At 36.7% G+C, this 24728-nt stretch overlaps 1 protein-coding gene across 1 annotated transcript in view; it reads right to left on the minus strand.

The window, feature by feature from the left end:
* ARHGAP24 (Rho GTPase activating protein 24) overlaps positions 1–24728 on the minus strand; it is a 456309-nt gene that overhangs the window by 353077 nt on the left and 78504 nt on the right. The gene's annotated exons all lie outside the window — the stretch shown is intronic.

Raw genomic sequence — 24728 nt, forward strand, 5'->3', positions numbered from 1 at the left:
TCCTTCAAGACTTCCTCAACTGTCACCACATTGGTCTTCCTTTGGCAACTCTTTATAAAACAGCAACCATCTTCCACCTTGCCTTCCAGCCACTCCTATTTCCTTGGTGGTTTAAGTTTTCATCAAAGTGTTTCACTCCATCTGGCTTATTATGTATTTATGTATTTATATGTTGTCAGTTTCACTCTAATAGAATGAGAATAGTGACTTTGTTTCGTTTGCTGGCTTATCCTTGAATTTTAGAATAGTTCCTGTCAAATTTAGTCAATGTCTGTTGAATGAATAAATGAATGAACATAAGGACTCAGAAGACGGTGACTTGCTCAAGTTATAAAGCTAATTGGTGGAAAATTCTAGACTCAGGCTTTTGTCTTAGAAATCTATATCGTATGCTCTTTCTATAGAAATCTTAAATGCCCCTTTGAGGCCTGATGCTCCAAAGGGTGAAGATATTTTATGAAGTGTTTAACATGTAGTAAGTACTCAATAAATGTTGTTGCCTCTGAATCTGAATAACTGAGAACGCTACCCACCATATGAATGTTATGATTTTCCACTTGCCTGAAAGGCTTTGAAAGAACTTCAAGGGAAGAATGGTTTGTAAGGAAGTCCAAGGTGAATAAGAAAAGGAGGTCAGCTACTGCAAATAATCTAAGATTCTTAAAGGCTGCCGAAACCGGTTTGGCTCAGTGGGTAGAGCGTCGGCCTGCGGACTGAAAGGTCCCGGGTTCGATTCCAGTCAAGGGCATGTACCTGGGTTGCGGGCATATCCCCAGTAGGAGATGTGCAGGAGGCAGCTGATCGATGTTTCTCTCTCATCGATGTTTCTAACTCTCTATCTCTCTCCCTTCCTCTCTGTAAAAAATCAATAAAATATATTTAAAAATAAAATAAAATAAAATAAAATAAAATTCTTAAAGGAAGGCATTGTAATCACCATAAACTCTCTGGTGACTGCACATACCCAACCTGATTCTCCCTAGTAATTTTTTTCGGGGTGAAATGTACTTTTGTTGTTGTTGAACTTAATGTATGCTTTTTCTAGAAATTCAGAAATGCACAGAAAAACATGTGTGAGAAAATCTAAATCCCCTGCATGCAAATCCTCTGTTTAAGAAAATATGACATCCCTCAGTATATATTTTCATTTCTATCATATACATGTATATAATGCATTAAGATTTTCATGTACATACTGCTTCACACCTGCTTTTAAAAAACTTAATAATGAATCTTTACCAGTTTTCATTTCATTGAGTACTCTTATAACATGAGTTTAAATGACTCCATATAGCTTTTTGTATAAATGCAATATATTTTATTTAATCATTACATAGTTGTAGATATTTTACTGTTCCTAATTATTTACTCTTATAAATAAACCATGAAAGTGTAATATAAATAAATGTTTGTAAAATTCTCTGGTTATTTTCTTAGAATAAAACCCCTATTTTGAAATTGCTAGCTGGAAAGTATAAACACTTTTGAGGTACACTGTGGACCTTATATCTATCTGGGAAGATTATATTACCTTAAACTCTCTTTAACAATATAGTTCCCTGAGGTTTTACCAGTATTTTATTATTTAAAATGTATTTTCTAACTTAATAGACAAAAAAAAAAATATCTCATCATTTTTTATGACAAAAAATGTGTTTGTTACAGAAAACATGAAAAATCTAGTCATGAAAAAGAATGAAATAAAAATTACCCATATTCTAATACACATAAATAAATACTGTTAATACTAGCATGAATACATTCAGCTTTGGTTCTTTGTGTGCATATATGAGTATCTATAGTCATATATCTAAATACAATAACAATTGTTAAGTGGGATGGCATCTATATCTTTTAAACTAATAATATCATGAACATTTTCTCCTTCCTATTAGTTGCTCATCTATAAGAACATTTTAATGGCTGCTTAGTGTTCCAGCATACAAAAGAATTTAGCTTTCCAAGTCCCCTATTACTGACTATGAAGAGTAATTCCAATCATATCATTTGAAGCTTACTTAATTTTGATAAATGGATTTTTCATAGATTTAGTGACCATGGGTAATTCTTTAGTGGTTTGCCTCATTTATAATTTTTTTTTCAAAAGATATGCCCATTTTTTTCTTGTAAGCAGAAATCTGCCTATTTTTTTCTTGTAAGCAGAAATCCCTGCTTACAGGGATAGCTGGAAATCCCTAAACCAGGAGATCCCTAAACCAGGCAGGATAAGCAACAGGTCATGGAGGCGCTTTTCACGTGGCCATGCAGAGGAGAACAGCATTGTAGTCACCCCAGTTCAAAGAATCTCATTCAAGCCTAATGAGCCATCTAAGCCTGTTACTGGAAAACAGGAAGTTTCAATTTCCAATCCAATTTTGACATCATCTGCTTTAGTAGTCTAAGACAAAAAGTAGTTCTACAGACTTAATTCTGCCCAATAGATGGAATAGTTACTGAACTGCCTTACCAGGATTTGCAAAGATGTGCACCATCTTTTTAGCAGTCCTAAAAACACTAGGAAAGGTGAATGAGTCTCCATTTGCTCAGTGTATTACCAGGTTTCAACTTAAAAATAATAATGTTTCCTAATGGAAGCTTCAACTTTGAAGAAGAAAATTATATGGATACCTAATTGATTCCGAGAGACTAGCCCATCATCCCTAATAACCTAACTACCTGAATTTGCAAAACAGAAGAACAGTACCTACACAGATGCATTTTGAAGGTAGTCAATTACCTCCAATATGTTCTTACATTTTCAGCACTTCAAATAAATGATATTATCAAAGACAATTTATTATGTGCATTTTCTTATCTTCCAAGTTAATACAGGACAAAAGGCTGTGTTAATTAAGTAAAAATTTAACTTTAGTTTCTTCTGAAAATGGAAAATTTTAGTTTGCTTACAATGATTAAGCAGTTTACTTCCTCATAGTACCATGAAGTGTAACTAAATAAGTGGGCTGGTGCATTTAGAAAAGCAGCGTCTTGCCCATAAATGTGGCTGAAAATGAGTTTTTATGAGCTTGAAATAGAAAATAATCCCTAACATATTAGACATTTAAACAGGACAGCTTGATGCAATGAGGTGGCAATGATTCATCAAAGACACTTTTCTCAATTTCATGACAAAATACTTACTGAAAGATTTCTCTCTAAAATCTAATATTTGGGACATACAGTGGAAATCCTTTTTATCAAGGAACATCAAGAGAAAGATATTCAGAACTTTCTATGGCAACAAAAGAGAGGCCACTGTGTGATTCCCCAAAGCAGCTGAATTAAAAATACCACTGAGGATTTAGTATAAGACAATCAATTATATAATTTTGGATTTATTAGTGCATTATTGTGCCATTTGCTTTCACTTATAATACCTTAATTTAAAATCATATTGTAAAATAATTTTAATATAGACTAATATGTGAACTACATGAGTTAAAAAATGGTATTGTGGTGAGGAGGGAGGATGTGGTAGCAACACTATTAGATTTTTGTATGAAAATTAGTCTATTGAACGCCAGTAACATATTTGTATAACTTAACTCTGTGTTTGAAAGCAGCCGGACATTCTTACAAAATAGAATTATGATTTCTTCCTTTACTAGTAAAACTTGTAAAACAAAATAGTTGGTGGAAGAATGATTAATAATCTGTAAGCTTTGAAATCACTTTCTCTCCAATACCACTCAAATGTTTCCTTAAACTTTTGTGTTTCTTTAGAAAAAGAGAGCCTCATAAGCTGTCTATCTGGTCATTTGCTTTGATGATCACATTTTGCCTTGGAAATTATGTGAGATATGACATATTTTCCCCTTCAAATGCTTCCTTTTTCATGTTTAATGCAGAATTTTATCTGGAAATAGTAATGTAAACATCTCACTAAAAGCCCTATTACACAAAAAGATTCTGGCTATCTTCCCTTATCCTTACTTAGAAAAGCCATGCTCCCCAACACAATTTATAGATTCAATACAATCCCAATCAAAATCCCAGCAATTCGTTTGTGGATACCTACAAATCAAGTTTATATGAGAGAACAATGACCCAGAATTGCCAGCACAAGGCGATACTAAAAGAGAGCAAAGTCAGAAGATGGAGACTACCTGACTTCAAGACTGACTATAGAGCTATGATAATCAAGACAGTGTGATATTGGCAAAAGAAATCAATGGAACAAAATGGAGAGTGCAGAAATAGACCTCCAGGAACATAGACAACTGATCTTTGGCATGGGAGCAAAGACAACACAATAGAGCAGTGGTTCTCAACCTTCTAGCCCTTTAAATATAGTTCCTCATGTTGTGACCCAACCATAAAATTATTCTCGTTGCTACTTCATAACTGTAATGTTGCTACTGTTATAAGTCATAATGTAAATATCTGATATGCAGGCTGGTCTTAGGCGACCCCTGTGAAAGGGTCATTCGACCGCCAAAGGGGCCGCGACCCACAGGTTGAGAACCGCTGCAATAGAGCAAGGATAGTCTTTTCAAAAAATGGTGCTGGAACAACTGGACATCCACATGCAAAAAAAAAAAAAAAAAGTTACTAGACACAGACATTACACCCTTCACAAAAATTAACTCAAAATGGATCACAGACCCTAATGTAAAACGAAAAATGATAAAATGTCTAGAAGACAACATAGGAGGGAACCTAGATGATCTTGGGTATCATCATACCTTTTATAGATAGAATACCAAAGACACAATCCATGAAAGAAATAATTTATAAGCTGAACTTCATTGATATTAAAAAAACTTGTGCTCTGTGTAAGATAGTGTAAAAAAATGAGATAAAAAGCCACAAACAGGGAGAAAATACTTTCAACAGACGCACTGATAAACAAGTTATCCAAAATATACAAAGGATTCTTGAAATTCAACTGTAATCTGCTTTTAAAATGGGCCAAAGATCTTAACAAACACCTCACCAAAGACATACAGAGAGAAAATGAGCCTGTGAAACGATGCTCCATATCATAGGTTATCAGAGAAATGCAACTTAAAGCAACAGTGAGATACCACTACTCACCTCTTAGTATAGCCAACACGGACAGCACCAAATGCTGGCTACACTGTGGAGCTCTCATACACTGCTGGTGGGAATGCAAAATGGTAGTCATTTTAGAAGACAGTTTTGCAGTTTATTACAAAACTAAACATACGCTTTTCATACGGTCCAGGAATCATGCCAAAATTTCACCGAAAATGACAAAATTCAGTATTAACTGCCTCGGAAACTAGGTATTTTCAACATTGTTAATATGCATATCGTGAAAATAATTCTTCAAGAGTTCTCAACTGAAGGCACTTGGCAAGGTGTGGAGACATTTTTGTTTGTCACAACCTGGGGAGGGAGAGCTACTGGCATCTGGTGGGTAGTGGCCAGGGATGCTGCCGAACACCCTGCCATGCACACACAGCAAAGAGTTGTCCAGCCTCTAATGCCAATACCACTGAAGTTGACAAACCCTGCTAAACATAAAGAGGGTTAAAGGGGAAGTCAAATAGAAGAGGTTGCTTCCCGTAACACTGAGCGATTAGTTATATAGTGAATGAGTTTTGACATAGGAGGAATATCAAAGTTTGTTTCCAAATGTCCATTTAGTCATCCATTTATTTAACAAATATTTTTTGAGCACCTATTATGTGCCAAGAACTCTGTGATTTCCTAGGGATACAACCTTAAACAGAATATAACAGAATACAATTTTGCTTTCACAGAATTTACGTTTTAGTTAAGTAATAGAAAACAAAATAATAAATTGAAAAATATTGACTCTAATGATTGGCATAAAGGATAGACACAAAAGGGGCTCTTATAGAATGTTGAGAAGAATTAATTAAAATGAATAAAATATGCTTACCATGTCGTAATATCGCTGCAGTGTTTGGGTAAAATAAATACATTCTTTTGTGCTATAAAAGCCACCCTAACAGCGTATTCAAATCTTATTCACCACTTACCAACAATCTTGCTGAGGAAAAAAGGCTGATTTGAGCATCCATCTCTTAAATCCTTTTATAAATGATCACCAGAAGGCAAAACCAAAAAAGACTTTTCAAGCCTTGCATAATTTGAATACATTGCCCCAGGAATGTTAAAAAAAATGTTTTTGTGGGAGTTGCTAACAGAGTTGAATAAGTATAGTATATTATGTGCGCCTTCCATGAAAAGTATATTGATTGACATAACATTACCAAGGAGAAACAATACAAGTTCTTCAAGTGAGTAGCTCAGCACAGAAATGCCTGAACTATGAGTATACTTCACACATGGGGTTTTGCCTTCCCAAGAAAGATAAGTGCTTTCTCTAAGACACTTCAATGCAAAGATTATTCTATGTCATATTTGAATGTGCTGTGCCTTCTAGATCTCTCCCTGTGATAGATGCAGGCCTCATCTCCTCTCTCCTCACCCAGTTACACAGTGGCCTTCCTATTTCTTGCTTTTCTGAAACCCATTCTCCATGTAGTAACCACAGTAAAATTTTTAACATAAATTGGATCATATCACTTCCCTTAAACTCTTCAACACATTTTCCTGTTTCATAATAGGAAAAACGAATATCCTTAATGTGCTTAACAAGAGCCTAGATGATCTGGTCCCAGCTCCAGAGGCTTCTGCCCCTGTCGCTGAAGTGCTCTGCATCAGTCACAGTTATTTCCTTTCTGTGTCTATAACAAATACCCCAACCTCTTTTCCAACCCATGGCCTTCGCACCTGCTGTTTCCTTTTACCATTGAACCTTAAATCTGCAACCCCATCTCCTAATTCTTTATTCCAGTATGCTGGATTTTTTCCCTTTTTATAACACTTAACACAATTTATAACTATATATTTATCATCTGTGTTCTCAAATAAGATGCTAGCTCCATGAGGCAGAAACCCTGCCACCTGATCCTCAATTTTAGTCCCAACATCTCACAGGTTGTTGGGTATACCATGAGGGTGAAATTTATATTAAATTAATGAACATTAATGTGAAATGAATTCATTTTTTAAAAATGGTGTTATCTTTGCAGAGCACAATTTGCAAAACATCTACCATTACATACTTACAGAATGTATTAAGGGCATCCTATATGATAAAAGCCTAATATGCTAAGTGTCTGGTCATCTGGTGACCGGTCAACTGTTCAACCAATCAAAGCATAATATGCTACGGCTGCTCAACTCCTTGCTATGATATGCACTGATCATCAGGGAGCAGACGCTCTGACCGGTAGGTTAGCTTGCTGCTGGGGTCCAGTTGATCTGGACTGAGCAAGATGGGCCAGACACACCCAGGAACCCTCCTGCAGTCCCTCTCCAGCCTGCCAACCTCCCAAGTCCCTCCCTGGCCGGCCCTGATTGCCCTGATCAGTACTGGGCGAGATGAGGCCAGACACACCCTGGAGCCCTCCTGTGGTCACTCCCCAGCCCTGATCCAGATCGTGCACTGGTGGGGTCCCTCGGCTTGGCCTGCACCTTCTCAAAATTCAGGACCCCTCAGAGGATGTCCGAGAGCCAGTTTCGGCCCGATCCTGCAGGCCACTCCCCTCGGGAGGGTGCCAGACTCAGGGCTCATAGCTGGCAAGCGCTACTGCAGCTGCTCCAGCCTCTCCCAATTGGACTGATGGGCGCAAGCCTGCGGTAGGCTCAGTGGGGCCGGAATGAGTGGGAGCAGGAGGTAGGAGATGCAGGCAGTGTTGGACTGAGGGTTTTGGCCAGATCCCCGCATGCCATACAGAGGGATCCGACCCATGCATGAATTTGTGCAATGGGCCTCTAGGTTTAATTTGTAGAATATTCTGAAAGTTAAATTTCATTTATTAAGATACTATAATTATCAATCTATTGAAAAACCATTCCAGATGGAAACTACCAAGGTATTTATGATAACAGCTATAATAATCCACTTTTTTACATATACAATATTCTTATTAAGCAAACATTTATTTAATGCCTCCTATACATCAATGTATACACAGAAAAAATATTTACTCCCAAAGGGAGCATAAAGTTTATATTTTCAAAGAGATTCCATGTAGCCCTAGCCAGTTTGGCTCAGTGGATAGAGTGTTGGCCTGCTAGAAACTGTGTTAAACTGTTTTATGTATAAACTTTATTCCATTTTTATTTCAGAATAATATTCAAGATTTCAGCCCCTTGGATTTGCCATTTTCTATTTTAGAAAACCTGGTCTTAAAATTGAAGGACAAGTAAGATTATGGGGATGAAAATGCATGCAGGATTTTAACTATCTCCCTTACAACCACAGGCATCCCAAGCTAAACCAGAAAAAAAATTCTTTGAAGCTGTGAAAAGGCTCAGTCTTTCTTCTCTTCTCTTACCTCATCCAGCACTCATCTAACCATCACTGGGACACAATATTTTCAGGGAAGACAAAGCAGAGACCGGGAAATGCCCACTCATCAGTTGTTTCTAAATAGCTGTATTTTAGGGCTGAGGACCTTGAATCCTAATCTTTTTGGCTTCCTACTCTCTACTTCATGCTTGACCTTCAACGCTGTCACAATTCTGGCTCCATTCCCAAACGCACAAACGCACAAAAGACTGCAAGGCATGTAGGCCTTAGCATCCTTGAGTAAAACTGGGCTCATAAACATGCATCACAGTTTTCTTCAAAGAAAATTAAAGCACATTTCTGGCATTATGTGGTTTATACTTGTAATGTTCCATTCTGTCTATACCGAAAAGCTTTATAAGGTCACCAATGGTGATACTGTAAAGGTCGAAAAACTAAGTTTTCATGTGCAAAATGATATTAAATTTTCACATGCATAGATGCTTATTATTACAGTGGTAAATACTGTGAAACCAACAAAAATAATGAATCCAGGTTATGCTAGTTTACTTGGAGGGGTTTCCCCAAGTATTGTTAATGAGAACAGCAGGATGGAGAAAAGTAGCCATGATATGATACATTATTTGATAAGGAACATACATGCCTATATTTGTGGATAGTATGAGTACTGATAGGTATAATTATTCATATATGTGTGTGAATATAGAAAATATGAAAGAATATGCTCTAGCTTGTTAACATAGGACATTGTTCACTGGGGAGAAGATGAAAAGAAAAAGGAGAGAGGAGTGTCAAAAAAGTGCCGTACTTCAAAAGTCAAAAACATACTTCCTAGCATTGGAAAGTAAGCATGAAGGACCTTGGTAAGAAAAGATGGGAGTGTGGTGATGGCTGGATGAGGAAGATTCCATTTATATACATGTGTAAAATTATGTACGCAGGCATATTTACAGAATTTTTAAAAATGTGATGAAAAATAGTGTCTTTGGTTTTTCTATAAAATATCTCAGTGGTGTCTTCATTGAATTACCAGTGGTTTCATACTAGAGTGGCATTAGTCCATCCTCCTTTATTGTATTTCTCTGCCAAACCCAGTTATTCAACAGAAACTTTCCATTATGCTCCCCAAAGTCTTTTTACATACATCACAGGGAAAAGAAGGTACTGATTTTCTAATTCAGCAGTTATGTGCATTTCTGAGCAAATGCTACACACTGAACTTCAGTAAAATACGAAACAACTAGAGACCCAGTGCATGAAATTCATGCACAGGAGGGAGGATTCCTCATCCCAGCCTGTACCCTCTCTTCAGGGATCAGGCCTAAACCGGCAGTCAGACATCCCTCTCACAATCCAGGACTGCTGGCTCTTAACCACTGGCCTGCCTGCCTACATCACCCTTAACCACCTCTGCCTCTGGCTTTGTCTAGAAGGACATCCGGAATGACATCTGGAAGGTCGTTCAGTTGTCCAGTCTAATTAGCATACTATGATTTTATTATTATAGATTATTATAGATGAATTTCAACTTAGGTAAGCTTGGCTTGGCTCTTTAAAGAAACTTTGTCACTTTGCCTCATGCCTACCAGATAACTATAGCTACTACCTGATTTGTGTATAGTTAAGTGCTTTATGTTATCACTTTTTAGGTGCAATATGAACTGGGCACAAAATAAACAACCTACCCACTGTACCCAAGAAATACTCATTTCTAGTGGGATCTTCTTATATTGGGTGTCTGAATGGAAAGCAGCTTCCCATTGACTGTTGTACTCTATCAACCTGAGGACGAGATTATTCTTTTGCTGTGTTTGGGTTAGTAGTTCAATATACACCAGTTGTTTGATAGGAGAAACGTTTCCATGTTCTGCAAGGTTTATTCAATAGATGAGGTACATTATTTGTTCATACCATATACTTTAGAGAGACTGGGCCACTATTATTTTCTGATGAACTCTTAATGTTTTCATTCTTGTACTCAGAAGAGATGACATTGTTTTAGAAACTACTCTAAAATTAAAAATAAAAAAAAGATTCCTTTACTTATATACCAATTAAAAGGTCAAGTTGATGTCTACTAAATCTAAGTCTAAGCTGACAGATAAATATCATCTCTCATTCAAACTCGAAGCAATTTTCTTTTAAAATTCTCACCTAAGGATATGCTTTCATTAATATTTTTTTAGAGAGAAAGGAAGGGAGGGAAGAAGGGAGAAAGGGGGTGGGGCAGGGAGGAAGAGAGAAACATCAATGTGAGAAACATTGACTGGCTGCCTCCATGCATGTCCTGACTGAATCCACAACCCTGACTGAAAATCAAACTCGCAACCTTTTTCTGTACAGGATGATATTCCAGCCAACTGAGCCACCTAGCCGAGGCAGTCTGACTGTGGCTGGTCTGCAATGTTATATCAAGAAAGATTTCAAAGATATTTATCAGGATAATGGAAGGGGTGCTTAGATAGAGTGGGCAAGACTGACTTGGGAAGGAAAGGACAGGTGGGACCACATTTGCAAAACCTAGCCGAAGAACATAGGTTAGTTAGACTGTCTGCCGAAAGGTTTCCAAACTTGTTTTTTGTTTCTACCTTGACACATCTAATTGACAGTAAAGCTAATAATAACATAAGTCTGTTGTGTTGTTGTAGGTGGTGATGCTGGTTGGATGTGGTATGGTAATACTACTAACTAACATTTACTTAATATTTTCTACATTCCAGGTATTTCATATCAAGCAGTTCATTTAATGCTCAAAACAATCCTTTTGCATAGTGGCTGTAGCTGCAAGTCCTTCCCTCTTCCTTCCAGTGAGGAAATGTCAGTGTGCAAGTGAGTATCGCAGAGATAATCTTGAATGCACTGAAATTTATAAGAAGTAAATTTTCCTAAAGTTTTACTATTTTAACTAATGACATGGCATGCCTCATAACTAATTATTTCAGGTGAGCATGTGGACCCCAAAGTTTTGCACTCCAGCATTATTCTTTGCCATTCTGGTTTTCCAGATTCACTTGCTAATTCCAGAATGAATGCCATGGAGATGTGTGTGTTTTGATAAACATGAAAGATGATAATTGATAGAAGTGTGATTGCCAATCCCCTAACTATGCTAGCAAATCAGTTAAAAATCCAGATCCTAGAGCTAAGTGGTGCTGCATGGAGTTTTATAAAATTATCTCTGTCAATTCTTTTAATTTTGCAGATGTAAAAACTAAGACCAATGGTTTTCATTTATATTTGATTACTCTTTAACTTTTTCCCCTATACACATTTCTAAGAATTGTGGCAAACTGGTTGAAAACAGAGAGGGTATTTATATTACATTTAAATAAACATATATTAAGGTCTACTTAAAAATGCATTAATAATTTTGATAAAAGTTGTAGTGGGCATCTAGCAGTAAAATTAGGTCTACTCTAAAGGAGGTCTCCTGAAGGATAAGCATGGTAGATAGATGGCAGATACTCCATGAATGTTCATTTTAATTTTTTAAAGAAGGAAAGAAGGAAGGAAGGGTTACAGAGAGCGCTGGAAGAAGAGGGAGAGGAGAAGAGGGTTGGAAGAAGTTTTCCCATTCAAGACAAAATAACATTTCATTTATATTAGATAGTCATTTTCTAAACATTAGCATCTTTGAACTAACAATTCACTGTCCTGCAATCACACATTGACCACTGCCGTAAGAGGGAAGTCTCCCTCTCTTCTTAAAAAGGGAATAATCCAAATTAACATGCACAATATGCATTACAGTAATTGGCACAAAAATGGGGCATAGTATGAAAATTTGTAGCAATGTCTTTGAAAAATAACCAGATCTAACTTCCAAGCTTATAACTGGAAGGAAACATTTGTCAAATAAAAGTCCATATTTTATTTTTTCCAATCCTTAGTCTCCTTTGAACGCCTTCTTTAACATAGAGAATTAATATGTGCTGCATATGTATATCAAAGATTTTTGCTAATTGCTGTCTCAAAACTGAAACCTCAAAGAAAAGGTACCAAAAAAACACAAAATACAAAATTTCATCCCCAAATTCACAGTGTCCTGTACTGTTGCTGTGAAGGATAAAGTGCCTCTGTGGCAAATTAACCAAAAAAACTTGTTAAGTTGGCTTTCCCTGCAGCACACCCAGCCTCCACTCTAACCAACCCAATATGTCTCTAGCTGTATCTAAAGACGAATTATTAAGCTCAAAAGAGAGGATCAAAGGCAAGGATAACTTGATATTTTGAACCAAAGGAAACGAAAGCTTTACTATACATCATTGGCTAATGGATTAGCCAGAGGTGCAGATGGTGTTAACAGGAACCAGATTCATTACCTAGTTAGTTTGCAGACATGCCCCCAAACTGGCAATTATCATGATTACATGATAAAAAGAACTTGTTCAGATATTAAATTAAAAAAATAAAAAGTCCTTCCCTCAGTCAAGTTTACCAGTGCTACAATGATATCCTCTGGCCTTTTTTTTCCATTAAAAAAGTTAATAGAATTCATAGAATATTAATAAAAGGTATATTTCAACGGTTTTCAAAATTCAAACTAGAAGAAATATTTGATGTTTTCCAATGCAACCTATTTCTTTTTTAAGATGAGAAAATGAGGCTCTGGAGTTATTAATTGTTCAGGTTTTAAGTAGCAGAGTTAAGACTAAAATCCTGGTCCTCTGATCCCTGCTAGACCCCAATTTTATTTGTTATCAAAAATAATTCACATCCATGCAAATGCCCACAGAAGCTTCGCTCTGCAGAGGTAAAAGGAGGTGGTGAGTTTACAGAATCTCTGTCCATCATATGCCAATGCCTCTGAGGCCCAATGCAATTTCTTTCACAAAGTCATCTCCCCTGCAAGCTTCACCTTGCAGGTGATTTATGTCTAAGAATATCACTTGGTGACCTTTAGAGAGGAGACAGCTGCTCATGCTTTTCCACTTTAAATCAGTTAACATTAAATTAGAAATTTTATGTGTCAGAAGGAGAAGTTAAGTATTCAAGGTACAAAAACTTCCATAATCACAGCCTTCATAGTCCTTCCAAAGGATGTTATAAACCTCACATTGACAATAATATATAAGGCTAAAGTTTTGCTTGTTTTTAATATGTTTTTATTGATTCCAGAGAGAGGAAGGGAGAGGGAGAGAGAGATAGAAACATCAATGATGAGAGAGAATGATTGGCTGCCTCCTGCATGCCCCCCACTGGGGATCAAGCCCCCAACCCGGGCAGGTGCCCTGACCAGGAATCGAACTGTGACCTCCATGTTCATGTTCGATGCTCAACCATTGAGCAATACCAGCTGAGCATAAGGCTAAAATTTTAAAACTTTGAAAATGAGGTGAAGATTTAGTTTATTTGAACTCCCATTACTAATCTCAGTTGTAAAAGTGGAGTAATCACTTTGAAAAATGTGTACTCCTGCATAATTACTGTTATAACCGCACACTTTGAAGAATCAAATGGTCTTGTTGAATATGAGTTTATGATTCCTTCAGTCAATAGACGTGAATTAAGTACACACTGTGTGCCAGACAGTGTGCTATGTGAGAAGGTATTTGGACTCAAGGAGTCACTGTAAGATAGGAAAGATAATAGCAATCCTACAAGATGTGCTATCAAACAGATGTTCACTGGATTCTACAGGAATTCACAGGAGGAAGCCACTAATTTCCACTCCTATCCCCCAAGCTGGTCAGAGAATATAGAAAGGAATCAGGGTAGAGCAGAGTGACATGATACATACTTTTATTTTCTCTTAAGCAAATAAACAAACACAAGCTGCTGCATTAAAGGACAGCACAAGGAATTTAGCAAGCAGGAAATCACCAATCTAGGATTCAAAAGCAACAGGAGGCTTTAGTAGAGAGTCCAGTCATGTGCACACATAACATGATGTGACTGGCTGATGGAGAAAAGCAATCCTGCCGGTTGGTTGGGCTGAAACCATTTCCCAGATAAAGGTAGTGATAACCAGAAACCCCTTGCTAACGAAGCCACTAGCACACAGGCCTGTTTTCCCTCTTCTCTTTGCATGACTAGGTCTTTGTCATTGTACAGTACCCACCACCACCACCACCACCACCATAACACCACTATATCAGTATTGTCTCTCAAGGTGTCTATTCATTTCCTTCACACAGCATTTCACTGTCTCCCTCATTATAGCTGAGCTTCCCAAGGCTTCTTTTATAGCAAGCACTATACCTGGCATATGTCATCATGCACACATCAATTCATGAATTAATACAGAAGGGGGTAAGGGAAGGGAAAGAAGGCCAAGAGTCCTATTCTATCAAGTATGAGGGATTAGTCCAACTGTATTTATTTCACCCATTAACATGTTGCTTCCTTGGGTCACTATTTGTCAGATAGATGTACTTCCAAAGGAAAGCAACTTTAAATACAGGGTGGGGCAAAGTAGATTTGCAGTTTTAAGTATGTAAAACAGAGTTTATTATTTCTTGCTAGAAATGCCCAAATCTATTTTCCAACACCGTATCGTCGGGTGTTTAAGTCCCATGGCCTTCTTGTCTTCTAAAGCCATAACCCTGAAATGGATATGCGGTTTAAAAGAGCACCTTTCCCCTGAATCCTTTCAGGTTCCTTTCAGCCCCCAAAGATTAATTTCAGTTTTGTTTCCAGAGAATCCACAAAAATGAGTGAGAGGTGGGTTTCATAGACCAGTGCATGCCCTCCTCAGTTCCCTGTCACATGGCCAAGAAGACCATCCCCAGTACATGTCCTTATTTGCCATTTCTATCTTAGGTATCGTAGTAATTTAGCAGACACTCATCAGCCACTGCTATGCATCACTTTTGTCTTGTGTCAGAAACGGAATGCATCACATCTGCTTTGTCCATGAATCCTCTTCACTGTATGATTTTTTAAAGACAGCCAGAGATAAAGCCCAGGTTTATATTAGATGGCAGTGATGGATCCGAGTGGTGTCATGTGAAACAAATACAAGTGGGGGCCGCCTGCAAAAGCCTACAGAGCTATAGAGGTTCCTTTCATGAATGGCTGCAAAAACTGAGTATTAGGTGTAGGTAGATGTATTTTAGCAGGGTCTTCAGCCAATCATAGATACATACTCTTTGAACATACCGCCCAATCAGCCAAGTATCATCCACAGAAGGCCAACAACCCTCTCCTAGAACTTCTCGCTAAAAATTATGTTATTAACATAATTCCTAGAACTCTGTAGATGCCTCTAAATTGTCATCTTTATTTAAAAAGTACAGGGTTTTGCTTGGCCGGCGTGGCTCAGTGGTTGAGTGTCAACCCATAAACCAAGAGGTCACCAGTTCAATTCCCGGGCAGGGCACATGCCCAGGTTGCAGGCTAGATTGCCAATAGGGGGCATGCAGGAGGCAGCTAATCAATGTTTCTTTCATTGAAGTTTCTATCCCTTTCCCTTCCTTTCTTTCTCAAATCAATAAAAACATATTTTTTTAAAAAAATAGTATAGGGTTATTCTTTATGGAAACTATATTCCTATTTATTAAAGTAAGTATCCATGTCTTCTTTTTTGCTCTCTTATTTGATCATTATAAAAACTCAAAAATCTCTTGACTCTAGTTTGCCCACCACCTCAGAATATTTTCCCCCCTTTCTGGCCTTATATTATTTCCATTACTGTTCTTCCTAGTTTTGTCAATTGTTAGCCTTGGTGCATATATTTTTAACCCTTCCAAAATGTAGTCTCTGCACCTATAAAAAAACAACAACAAAAAACAACAACAACAAAAAGCAACTACACATAGTATTGCTGTGAGAATTAATAAGAGAAAAATGTAAGTAGAGTGCTCAGCACAGAGCATAACATAACAGTTTGTAATAAACAGCTACTCCCTTTCATCTTCAATTTTTATTAAAACTATTTTTAATTGCCACTCCAATAAAAAAAAATTTTTGAAGAATGGCTTGAGTTAATTATACTAAAAAATAAGAAAGCTTATTTTCTTATTAAGCTCCTGAGATTTCAGAAGACTGCTAATATATTTTTACCAGAGAAAATCTGAAAATCTCAGTCATCAAAAGAAAGTTAGAAAAGTAGTAACTGTGTGAAATCCACATAATAAAAGTCCTCAGGGATAGACAGCATTGCATAACTCCTGTTTCCCAATCTAGAATATAAGAGGGGAAAAGGTCAGAAACAAAAATGCAATTTCTGTTGAAGTCTCTGCTCAGAGACAAGTAAATTTAAAAAGACAACAAATATTGCTTCTAAAAATGATTATTCCTATGATCAAAACAAATTATGTGGTTCAAATATATCTATTAAAATATGATACAATTTTCAACCCAGACTATTACCTGAGATACATAAGTATTTGAGGGTGTATTCCCCCCCCCCCATAATATTAAGATGTGTTATAAGAATTGAAAAATCAATGCCCTATATTTAAATTGACCTAATTGTAAAGGTTTTGGATAGTGATACAAAGAATGTCCGCAGTCTTTGCTTTGAAAAATGAATTCATTGATAGAATTTCAAGCAGTAAACAACAGTTTGATGAATGACTTAAGTATGTTTTTTAAAAAACCGGACATGGCCCTAACTGGTTTGGTTCAGTGGATAGAGCATCAGCCTGTGGACTGAAAGGTCCCAGGTTCGATTCTAGTCAAGGGCATGTACCTTGGTTGCGGGCACATCCCCAGTAGGAGGTGGGCAATAGGTAGTTGATCGATGTTTCTAACTCTCTATCCCTCCCCCTTCCTCTCTGTAAGAAATCAATAAAATATATTTAAAAAAATAAAAAACCAGTTTTCTATATTTTGTATCTCATAATTTTGGAAGGAAAGCAAAGTCAGTTGTATCTTTAGAATATTCTCAATCATTTTTTAAAAGTCAGAAAGAGAAACATTTCCAATAAACACTGCCTTGTTATTATAACTGCATGTGAAACTATGAGACTTTAAAGAGGATGTTTTGAAAACTGAGTATTTTAGATAAGCAATTGTGTCACTGCCTGTGATAATGACTAAAACTGCCTTCACCAAAGATTTTCGCCTAAATATTCAAAATGCAGACTAGCATAAACCACTGAGAACATTTATGAAATCTTTGTGTAGTTTGAAAATGGAGTTGCTGCTCATTTTCCGTAAGGATACTTTCAAAATAAATTGTCCGTTTCTAAAATAATCTATGGATATTACCATGCATATTTTACAGGCAAATGCAATGTGTTAGGAAACAAAAGCATTAGCTCACTGGGAGAATCATGAGACTTTACACTTTAGAAAACAGGAGTGTTTGTGGGGCTAAGCAAAACTTCTAGAAACTTGGGATCAAGAAGCAACTGTAAAACCATTGGTGTTATCTCTTCATTTGATAGAGGACGCACAGGAGAAGTTACTAATGCAAGGTGATGTACCTCATTAATGGAAGAATAAAGTCATAACTCAGGAGAGCCTTTGGCTCTTGTGTACTACCATATCTATTATCTATTATAAAAAACAAAAATTAACAAAATATGGAAATGTCCTTTAAAATATAGAGCAAATATAAGTATTAAATTTACACATTTAAAAAAAAAACCCACTAAAAAGGATTCAAATTGATAAAGGAATATGCACCACAAAGCTATTTGAAAATGCATTAGCATCTTAATTGCTGATGTTTCCTGTCTTCCTTGGAGGAGATTATACATGAATGTTAAGTAACACAATTAAGTTAGGATCACTGTTGGTTTGTTTAAATAATCTGTGCATACTGCAAGCTAGGCCAGGACTATAGTATATTTAACCCACAACTAGGGCACTGAACCGATATCTACAGATTCGGTTCTTTATTCTATTCATCCATATTAGAATTTCTTAAGATTGGCCATCGGTAAACCAAGTAAAAGTTGTGCATCTATCTATCTAAATATATATATTTTTTATTTTAGTGAGGGATGATGTGTTATGTAAGCATTTGTAATTCCATATCTAAAAAAAAGGTTTTTACATAGAAATCCAAGTTCACAAAGATGAACTGAGGGTTTTGCTAATAAATGAAACTGATTCTGTTAATCTCTTCTAATGACTGTGACACAAACAGGAGCAATGAATTAGAAGAAAATATTATCACAAGTTAGAAACTATATCTTTAGTGCTTTAGAATTTTACAGTATTAAAAATCATTACTTATGTATATGTCAAGGTACTTGGCTCAAAAATGGAACAGAATATGTTTCAAGTTAATAAATCATAAGAAATCAGACACATGAAGGACTTTGACAATCTCTAGAATATATATATATATATATATATATATATATATATATATATATATATTATGCAAAGTGTTCTAGCAGGAGTTCGACTGGGAGACCAGGAGTCCTATTGCTCGCTATGATGTACACTGACCACCAGGAGGCGGAGCAGAATGAAGGAAGGCCCTAGAAGGCAGCCAGCAGCCAGGGAAGGGAGGCCCGGGCCGGCAGCTGAAAGGCCCTGATGGCCCTGATCGCTGGCCAGGCCTAGGGACCCTACCCATGCACAAATTTCGTGCACCAGGCCTCTAGTTGTTAATGAGAGAATGTTAGTCCCATTTATCTGGGAGAAAAATGAATATACATTTGACTGGGAGTTGTAGTTGAAAAAAAAATGTAAAAGTATAAGTTTTCATAATAAGGTGTTGAGTAAGAATTATCCTATTATCCCAGAATAACTTCTGCAATATAAAACCAGAAATAAAGATATGCTAAGTGCCTGCTGTTCTAAGAGACAACAGAATAGAATCAAATTCAACCAGATACCACCACTGTGGCCAGCACCACACCTGTCTTCTCCTTTCCACCTGTGAAAAGATATCTTGGGGGAAGCCCTGACTCTCTCAGGTCAAGAGAAAAGAAACACCAGGAGAATCACTAGCAGCTGGGCAGTCTGGCAGCTCACTCCTCAGTTTGTCATTGCTTGGGCTGCTCTGCACCTAGCCCTGAGTAATGGACGAAAGAACTAGAGAAAGATGCAGGGCAGATAAAATTCTATGGCCGTGTGGAGGAGGCTGCAATACCACATTTGTCATGACAACCAGAAATGAATTTCCAGGAGTTCACATTTAACCAGGGAAGGTAGGTCACCAGGTAATGAGATTCCAGCCAGTGTTGTGCGTGTATTGCCCATTCTGAGAGCTAAAGCAGGGGGAAAAGGTCCACACAAAAACTTGTTCTTGAATGTACAAAGTATTATTTATAATACTCCAAAAGTAGAAACAACGCAAATGTCTGTCAACTGAAGAATGGATAAACAAAATGTGGATTGTTGATACAATGGAATACTATTCCACCATATAAAGAAAGGAAGTATGAATACATGCTACAACATGGCTGAACCTTGAAGACATCATGCGAAGGGAAAGGAGCCAAATTCCAGAAAGTGCGAATAATAACTCCTGCATCTGGGATTTAATCCTTCTACATAAAATGTGATCAAATGTTTTCTAAATTACAATGTATGTAGTTTACAATTAATTACAATGTATGTAGTTTACATTAAATTGCCATTGAATGAATGAACATATGGTAATAGTGCTAGAGAAAACAGAGAGCAGCTGGATTTGGAAAGGATGAAGCTAAAGAAGAAAAGACAGGAAGGTCAAGTGCCCAAAAGAAACCTAAAAGAATAAGTAGCACTATTCAAATATTCATAGGTTAGGGGGGTAAATAAACCAATAAACATATATGCATAACCCATGGACACAGACAATAGTGTAGTGAAGGCCTGGGGGAGGCCAGAAGGGGGTCAATGGGGGAAAAAGGGGAACATATGTAGTAATACTTTCAACAATAAATATTTTTAAAGCAACTTTTTAAAATACATTACTCTAAACACTAAAAATGTAAATGTTCAAATTGCATTTTTACTCATTCTTTTCCTCCCCAAAAATTCTCTTCTCCAGTACTTGGGATAATTGAACTATACCTGTTATTCTACTAAGATAGGGAAAGTCCATCTATGGACTATTTGGTTCTGTATATTGAACTGCATCACAAATACAAAAGTCTTCAGTCAATATGAGTAAATGTTAGAAGCAGAACTCAAGGGACTCTACTCCAGTAGTTCTTTATGCAAACTGGTATTGAATAGATACACGTGCTTACTTGGGTACATGCTGTGGATGAGACAAGAAAAAAACCAGGGCTGCCTCTCTCTGGGTGGTCCAGTTTTGCAAAGGGAATCCTTCAAGTCTCTGCGGCTGTCATCATAATCATTTTGATAAGCTTTGAAGGAGCCCAAAAAGTAATTTAAGCAAAAAATAAGACATACTACAAAGGTGAGCATTGTTTTTTTAAGGCTTTTTCCATGAGTTCAGTTTTTTGGCAGCATAGGTCACAAGTGAAAACAAGTTCTCCTCTGCTTTGAGGTTAGCATTACTTACACGAACTGATCATCTGTTATTCCCTTCATTATTCAAGTAATAAGGTGTATATTACAGATCCTGACTTCTAAACTGCTGTGTCAGGGTATCCTTATGGTCAAAGATGGTAAAAATGCTGGTGATGATAATGACAGTAACAACAATAGTTAATATATATTGAGTGTTGAATATGTGGATAGGTACTGTATAAGTATTCTGGAAACATTTCATGTTTGCTAATAATTACTCTGTGAGACAAGTATTATTATTATTATTTACATCTTTCAGAGAAGTAATTTACCAAGTAAGTAATAAGTAACTTAACCAAGGTTTATAACTAGTGATGGAGTTGTGAGATAATAGAAAGTAGATATATTGCTCTCTGACCCTGGTTCCTGGCACAGAGTTCCTAAAACCTTATAATTCCCTAAGTGTTAAGAGTACTAGCAGCATCTTTTGTTATAATATTTGGGCTCTGACGCTGGCTCCTGACAGGAATCCTTGTAATTTCATGGCTGATAGAAACACCTTTTATTCTAATAAAGCTACTCTGGGTGGGCTCCTAGATGGCTCCTGGATGGGGCTGTCACCAAGCCATGGTTAGAAGTTTAGAATTTTCAGCCCAACCCCCTATCCACCAAAGAGGAGACTGGAGCTTGAAATAAAGTTAATATTTGATTAGGCCTGCATGATGAAGCTTCCATGGCTGTTTATCTGTATCTTTTATTATATCCTTTAAAAAACTGATAAATGTTTCCCTCAGTTTTGTAAGCTGCTTTAGCAAGTTCATCAAACCCAGGAAGGTGACTTATGGGAACTTCTCATTTGTAGTCAAGTCAGACAGAAGTTGTGAGTAACCTGAGGACCTACTCCTTACAATTGGCATCTGAAGTGGTGGAGGAATAAGACACCCAGATGGTGTCTTAGAGAATTTCTTGGTGTGGAGAAACCCCCCAATCCCAAATTTGGTGACCAGAAGTGTCAAAAATGAAGTGGTCCATGTGAGTAGTCAAGATACATCCAGGTGGAAACCTGAGTAGTATTTCTCTATAAGTCAGACTGAGCCCAGGCAGTATGACTCCTGAATATGTATATAAAAGAACTGAGCTCAACTGCTTCCCAGGGAAATGCCCATTCTGGATCAGCAGTTCTGGAGAAAATTATGACTATGATATTTCTCTCACACTGAGGTCCCTCTGGCCACCATGCCCCTCCCATCAATTTCTGCCTTTGTCCAAGAAAGACATCCTCTGCTGCTCTTCACCACAGATGACCTCTCCAGCAGCCACAGAGCTTCTCAGTTCTTCCTCCTACAGTCAAAAGTGACTTGGCCGGCATTCCCACAATTCTTGCTTAAGTAATAAGTGGTGCTAGAAGCATTTATCTGTAGAACAGTTGCTTTTCAATCATCTTTCAAGAGATAATGTCACAAGACAAAATAGGCAGTACTACATAGGAACACCAGACAGAATTGTAGGACTGTCAGAGGAGGCCTTTTTGGATAGGTGGGCATTTTGAATTCCTTCACAATGAACGATACATAGAATGATCCCTATATTAAGTGCTTTGTGATAAGTCAAGGAAATGAGCACATAAAAGCAGGGGAAATGTAAAATATCAAGATAAAATATACAATCCTTAACACTCCTTACTGGACTCATATTGTCTGTGTTTACTTCTCCAAATTCGCATCTCATCACTGTTTGACTTATTCTTGTGTACTGAAATACTTGACCATTGTCAATTCCCCAAAAAATCTACTGAAGGACCATGGTCTGTTCCTTTTAGTCTGCCACATACCCCATCCCCGCCAATAGCTTGTGATAAAGCTGTATCCTCCTCCAATTCTCGTTAAAAAGCTCTCCCTGAACCTTAAAGTAGTTAAAAGTGCCCCTACTATGGCCTCCAATGGTTCCTTGTATTTTCCTTATTAAAATACTCATTACATTGTACAGTAACTGCAATTATCTGTAACATCATTTGGAATTTAACACCATCTTCATGAATGCCTGGAATGATTTGATCACCTGAGGCAGAGACTGCTAACTCTTTTTTAATACCCATGTTCTTTTCTGCTCCCAGGATGAAGCTAGGCTCTATGCCAACCTCCTATGCTGTTAGGTATGACTATGTGACTCAGTTCCATCCAACGGAATGTGCACAGAAGTGATAAGAGCTATCACCATACCTGATCCATCTAAACCGTTATGCAATGCTTCCTTATATACCCCCTCTTCTAAATCTGGGAAGGAAATGACCCCATGGTGAACTTGAGAGTCAAAAATTAAAATTGCAAAATCATTGGCAGCCTAAGTTTCTAAACAGTCATTTAAAGCAGACTCCCTTCACTGAACCTAGAATCACTTTGGACTTTCACTTGAGAAAGAAATAAGCTTCTTCTTTTTAAATCTTTATCGCATTGGTATGCACATTAGAAATCTATAAATATATGATGAATACCAAAAAAAGACACACAAATGGATGAATGAGTAGTTGAATACTTTAAGAAATCCTATTTTTATCATTCTAATAGTATAAAAATGGCTAATATTTATTTTATGCTTATTATGTGCTACTGCTTTCTAAGATCCTTTGCATAAATTATTTTATTTAATACTCTTAATGATATCCCAAGGTATGTATTATTATGATCTCATTGTAAAGATTAGTAAATTAAAGCTTAAATCAGCTTATTCAGTGGCAATGCATCAGAATTATTAAGTGGTGAATTAAGATTCAACACAAACAATTTGACTCAAAAACCCATGTTTTGATCACTCCAAAATAAAAAATTCCATGCCTAAATTACTTCCGCAAGCAATAAAAAATTGCCCAACTACTAGCAGAATAAAATAATATTTTATATTAATAATACTCTCTCTTGACATAATCATATTCTGTAAAGAACTAAGAATTCCTAAAATTTTATGATGATGCAGAATACCATCTTGTGTGTCCTTTTAAGTACAAGAAATTTAAGTGATACCTAGAAATTCAGTTTTAGATTTGAAGATAAAATCTAAGTTTTAAGGTTTCTAGTGTTATTTTAATCACATAAACAAGGTTTTGGCTTCTTCTGTTTCATATATTTTAAAAGAGAACAGCAGTTGCCTTAGAGAATTCTAGATTTCATTAACTCACCAGTTTCATTAAATATATAGAATTAGAGCTTATTCTTAAATCAGTAATCAATTCATGCACATTTAGAGGTCAGCCCTCAGGTTAAAATTCACTCAAAATCACTTTGTTCTCTAAGTTAAGAAAATCCATTGTGATCTAACAGTGTCATCTTCATCATGTCCAGAAAAAGCCTCCCCACACAATTGGATCAATACCTATTGTAGTCTAGACTAGATTAATTGGGTTGGTGCCTATTTGTATTTTAGTCATTTTATTAGGAGTCTCAGACTGGCTTTTAAAAATCAATGCTTTCCAGCATCAAATTCTAGTACCAAGGGACATTCACTAATTTGATACGTAGCTATTATTTAAGTAACAATACATGTCATGATAGAAGTAAAACAGATGGTTCCAAAAAGGCACTAGATATTTATCACTGGATTCATTTAACAACGCCTACACTTATTTAGGATAACTATAATAAGCATACTTTATCTCTGACTCAGTTGATTCCCACATGTTATAGTGTCTATAATTAAGTCCACAGTCATTTATCATAATTATTTTTAAAAAATAGCCAAAGAGATATTGTCACAAATCCAGTTTAAATCTGTTTTTTAAAACTGTTTAAATAGCTATCCAAAACCCAAAGGGTGCACAGTTGGATGGGAGATCTTTTTTTAAATGATTTTATTGGTTTTAGAGAGAGAAACAATGTGAGAAACATGGATGGGCTGCCTCTTGTATGCCCCCTACTAGGGACGGAGCCTGCAACCCGGGAATCAAATAGTCAATATTTTGGTGCATGGAACGCTGCTCAACCAACTGAGTCACACTGGCCAGAGTGGGAGACCTTTTTAAAATAGATTCTTCTCTATAGTATAATTTTTAACTTGTTTTTAGAGATGAAAAAAACAAAAGAAAATATTACCTAAATGCTGGAAAAAT

Source organism: Myotis nattereri, assembly GCF_964212035.1.
Source record: "Myotis nattereri genome assembly, chromosome: 1".
NCBI lineage: Eukaryota > Metazoa > Chordata > Mammalia > Chiroptera > Vespertilionidae > Myotis > Myotis nattereri.